This window comes from Hordeum vulgare, chromosome 2H (genome assembly GCF_904849725.1).
Source record: "Hordeum vulgare subsp. vulgare chromosome 2H, MorexV3_pseudomolecules_assembly, whole genome shotgun sequence".
Taxonomy (NCBI): Eukaryota; Viridiplantae; Streptophyta; class Magnoliopsida; order Poales; family Poaceae; genus Hordeum; species Hordeum vulgare.
Genome location: NC_058519.1, coordinates 624,603,682 through 624,609,465, shown reverse-complemented (window position 1 = coordinate 624,609,465; position 5,784 = coordinate 624,603,682).

Genomic DNA, 5,784 nt, shown 5'->3' with positions numbered 1-5,784 from the left:
CTTTCATTCGACACTTGTGTGTCATCGTAACATCATATTTTTCTACTAATTCAACTTGATTGCTTGCACCCATCCAATTTAATCTAAATATTGTTCCTTGCATAGTTATTATTGATAATGTATAATAATATGTATAACCATATGTAAATACAACATAAATATAAAAAAGGAAATATGCTCGATAAGTAGTGGCGCGGCGAACAAAAATGTGTTGCTAATAGTTAGCAGTAGCACGTTTATGGAACCACGCAACTCATAAGTTAATTACCAGTAGCGAGGTCAAAGTTAGCTATAGCGTCGTAGCAGTAGCGAAGGTGCTTGCGCTACTGATATGCGGAAAACCCGTGCTACTGCTAGACTTTTCCATCGTAGTGTTGGTGTGATGCTTCGGTTTGTAAGAGGCATGTGTCAAAACTTATCTTGGACAATATGTTACTTTGACTACGACATCTTGGCCACATCTCAGGAAATCATGCATATTTTCATGTATTTCACAGCATATATTGAATTTTTTAAATTTAAAAACCTAGATTTTCAATGATGTGTCCATACCGTTATGCAAGATATTGAAAACTCATTCAAGTTTATTGCACGTGGCATATATATATACACACACACTAGGCCGAATGACGCAACGCCTAGCGATTTGTCACCAAACAAGGCTCAATGTTCCCTTTCGGAACCACGGACCTTCGTGATGCTTCAGTTTGTGATATGCATGTGTGAAAGCTTATTTTGAACAAGCCATTACTTTAGCCATGACAACTTGGACCCATTTAGAAAATCATGCAGATTTTCATGTACTTCACCGCGTTTTTTAAATTTTTTTGAATTTAAAAACCTAGATTCTCAGTGCTTGTATCCAAACCGGTACTCAAGATGTTTGGAACTAATTCAAATTTATTGCGCATGGCATATATAGAGAACCAAGTAGTGCATAAATATGAATTTTTTCAGTAGTTTTTGCTTCATCTTGCATGTTCATGTGTTTCAGTTTTGAATTATGGCCGTTCAATTTCTAAAAACTAACTTAATGTATAAAATTGCCAATTGAACACCGAATATTTCCATATTTTAGGATGTCATTCGTTCATTTTTGCCGTAGGGACCTTTTTGTCTTACAACTAAAACAATATATGTTACCTCTGTAGCCCACAATAATTTTACAATTAAATAGAAAAAGTGAACCGTTTGCGATGAAAATTCACAGATTTATTTATGGCTTACAAGGGAAGCTTCAGCGGCTTCGTCTAGCTCGGATTCCATTCACCCTCGATCCCCATTCCCCGCCAAACCCTTTTGTAAAGAACGAAACTGTGGGAATGGTTCGTAAGTGTGCATACGACCGCCCCCTCAGCCTGAGCGCTGGCGCCTCTACCAAGGATGCGACCGCCCCCTCGGCCTGAGCGCTGGCGCCTCTGCCAAGGATGCGACCGCCCCGACGGAGAGCCCAACTACATCCATCGATAGGGCCTGTGCGGCGGCCGAAAGGGCATGTGTAGCCATAGAGACGGTAGTTGTATCTGCTACAACAGCGGCTACAAACACCAAGAGTGCTCGAGTATCATAACATGCCACGGAGGTCGCCTTGGCCAAGGTTGAGGCCATCCATGCCAATATCGAGAATGCCTACGCCAAGATACTCCAGGCTTCCTTGAAATTCAGCATGCACCACACGTCCGAAGAGGCAGCTCGTGCGGATGTCGAGATGCATGCCGACCATGCCGCGACAGAGGCCATGGATCCCCTTCCCCACAAGATCTTCCCGCGAGAGTTGGAGATGCGGTCGTTGTCGTGGTTTTGTAATGGAAGATGCCCTAGTGTGAGGACTTAGACGTGAGGCCATCGCAACTGGGTGGTTAGCTTGTTGGAGTTTATCGAAATTGAAAGACACGGTTTACCTAGGTTCGGCCTCTCATGATCGAGGTAAAAGCCTGTTCATGTTTTCTTCTTACACTAGTAGAGAAGAGAGCTTTGGTCCAGAGCCTGAAATCCCATTAGGCCCGGTTCACTCATAAACCGGGACCTATGGGGGGATCGGTCCCGGTTCGTGAGAGGGCGTCGGCTGGGCCTTGTGGGCCATTGGTCCCGGTTCGTATCACCCCTTTGGTCCCGGTTCGAGACACGAACCGGGACCAATAGGGCTCGCTCCTGGTGGCAACCGTTCGTATCCCCCTTTAGTCCCGATTAGTGACTCAACCCGGGACTAAGGAGTGGTGGCAACCGTTCCTATCCCCCTTTAGTCCCGGTTGGTGTCTCAACCCGGGACTAAAGGTCCGAACGGTTCGCCGCCCACGTCGTTTCGAGCGATGAAAAGCATGAACCGAAGAGAGTATCGTCATTTCTTTGTTATTTCTTCTCTCTCGCTCTCCTCTCTTCTTCCCCTCTCTTCTTCCCTTCTCTTCTTCCACCATGCCAACCACTCGCTATGGAGAGGTGCTCGCACATGGCACGACCAAACTCAGTTAATGTCGTGTACATGAATGCCAACACCATGGTGCCGCGTTTTCTTACCTATTTCAAGAAATGGCTTCAAGAGGCGGAGGATAATGAGAATTTCATGGGGCTTGATCTGGAGTACACGACCAATCAATAAGGTGTTTTCGTCATCCAACTATGTTTCAAGAGAATATTTTTTTTGTTAGAAACTTTAATAGCAAACTAAAATAACAAAATCTGTTTTTAATAAAACACCCATTTAAAATAACCTAAAAATTACCAAAATAACCCTCTCAATTTTTAGCACATGCTATGTGGGTGAAATGATGATACCATGCCAACTTTCAGCCTTTTCATATTTCATTTGTAGTGCTTTTCAACTTCAGGGTCATTTAGCTCAAATAATCAGTAAATGCATGAAAAATACCAAATGAAGTCAGAAAGGGTTGAAAGTTGATGATGTGGCTTTGAATGGTTCATTTTGAACACACAAAAAGTGTGGAGTTCAAATAAGTTGAAGAAATGAAATCCCTTTGTAACAGATGAGTTTTCGTATGAAATCGTGATACTTTGAAAGAGATTGTCCGATTTGTACATGAAGTGCATCAAGTTTTAACTGTAACCCTCTCAACTTTTTAGCACATGCTATGTGGGTGAAATGATGATACCATGCCAACTTTCGACCTTTTCAGAGTTCATTTGTAGTGTTTTCAATTTCAGGGTCATTTAGTTCAAAGAATCAGTAAATGCATGAAAAATACCAAATGAAGTCAAAAAGGGTTGAAAATTTATGATGTGGCTTTTAATGGTGCATTTTGAACACACAAAAAGTCTTGAGTTCAAATAAGTTGAAGAAATGAAATCCCGTTGTAACAAATGAGTTTTTGTATGAAACCTCATACTTCGAAAGAGATTGTCCGATTTGTATACGAAGTGCATCCAGTTTTTGCCGCAACCCTCTCAACTTTTTAGCACATGCTATGTGGGTCAAATGATGATACCATGCCAACTTTCAACCTATTCAGAGTTCATTTGTAGTGCTTTTTAATTTTTGGGTCATTTAGCTCAAAAAATCACTAAATGCATGAAAAATACCAAATGAAGTCAGGAAGTGTTGATAATTGATGGTGTGGCCTTGAATGGTGCATTTTGAACACACAAAAAGTCTAGAGTTCAAATAATCTCAAAAAATGAAATCCCTTTTGTAACAGATGAGTTTTCATATGAAACTGTGATACTTCGAAAGAGATTGTCCGATTTGTACACGAAGTGCATCCAGTTTTTGCCGCAACCCTCCGAACTTTTTAGCACATGCTATGTGGGTGAAATGATGACACCATGCCAACTTTCAACGTATTGAGAGTTCATTTGTAATGCTTTTCAAATTCTGGGTCATTTAGCTCAAAACAATCAGTAAATGCATGAAAAATTCCAAATGAACTCAGAAAGTGTTGAAATTGATGATCTGGCGTTGAATGGTGCATTTTGAACACACAAAAAGTCTGGAGTTCAAATAAGTTCAAAAAAATGAAATCCCTTTTGTACCAAATCTGTTTTTGATTAAAACATACATTTAAAATAACCTAAAACCTATGAAATAGAATATAATGATAAAACACAATAATATTAAATAGGAGGAAAAAGAATCACTCAAAAATCTATTTTTTAGTAAAGTTATTCACAAACTAAAATAAATAAAGTAAAAAATGAAAAAAAAACTATATATTTTAAAAAAAATGCCACCTACTAGGCCACCACGGCGTGAATATGACTAAAAACCCAACCACATAGTTGGGTCAGGATTCACGCCTGCAGAAGGCCCAATAGGCCCACAGGTAGTGACAAATTAGGCCCGGAAGCCTGCAGTTGAGAGGAGCTCGACACGGTGTGCGCACCAGCGCTTATAAACCAGTCCCGAGCTTTCTCGGCTAGCGAGGTGGGACTAAACATCCAACCGCACCGCGGCTGTGGCACGCACACGCCTTTCGTGTTAGTTGGTGGTACCAACCGGGACCAATGACACCGTTTCGTGTCAGTTGGTGGCACAAACCGGGACTAAAGGTCTTTTCTTCCCGCCCTTTGGGCCGCTGAAAATTGACCTTTAGTCCCGATTTGTGATAACCCACAAGTATAGGGGATCAATTGTAGCCTTTCTCGATAAGTAAGAGTATCGAACCCAACGAGGAGCTAAAGGTAGGACAAATATTCCCTCAAGTTCTATCGATCACCGATACAACTCTACGCACACTTTACGTTCGCTTTACCTAGAACAAGTATGAAACTAGAAGTACTTTGTAGGTCTGATAGGATAGACCTACAAGAAAGTAAAGAACACGTAAATAAAACTAGGGGCTGGTGTTGGGGATATTACCTGTTAATAACCCGCCCCAGTTGGGCCGGGTCAGCAAATCGGACGATTCACCTGAGCGTGGTTTGGGCCTTGGCCTGGCAAGACCAAAGGTTGTATGGAGGTTTATAATTTCCGGAAGGTCTCCAAACTTTAGAGGATGGCGACTTAGAGACCGCAGAGGTCACGATTTGTAGGAAGGAAAGTACCCTTGTAAACCCTAGGGGTTCGACATGTATATAAAGGCGAGTCCCAGGGAAGAAGAGGGCAGGTTAGAAATCATCGAGTGCTAGGTTTGTCGAGTGACGCCCTCCTTGTAATTGAAACTACATCAATACAACTTAGAGCAGGATGTAGGCCTTTACCTCCTTACGAGGGGCCGAACCTGGGTAAATCGCCGTGTCTCTCCTGCTCAACCCCTTTGAGTCGCCACCAAGGTGCGATGGCTCCAGTACTAAGTCCTTTCACGAGGACATCTGCCGTGACAAAACCACGATGGAGTTGAGTTCTCAAAGGGAGCCCTACCAGGGTTTGGGAGTTACGCGACGGGGCTCATGACCCGGAGCCGCCGCGGGAAGATCTACATCGACAACCAGCAATGGGGGCCAGAGGCGGATTCGATCGAATCTGGTTACAGGGTCCCCTTCGGCAAAATCAACGTCTTCATGGGCATGATCGGATCATCCGTGCCTGAGCCGGACATCTCCACCGACATCGTCAAGCCGGCCAGGTACGTTCGCTCAGTGGTGACGCCAAATCTGACTCGCCCGGTTTTTGTTGGTTCACGCAGGGATCAGAGGAGCGAGAACGTTCGGAGACCCAGGAAACTACACCAGTCAACTCTGATGACGAATCATCCATGGGCGATTCAGATTCAATCCGGTCTCTACATGGGGATTTTCTTGGGGGCTTGTCGCTAGCCATGGACCCCGAAGTCCTTGACCGAACCTGCCGCCAGATCGCCATTTATATGGCGGGGGCGACTCAGCTGTCGCAAA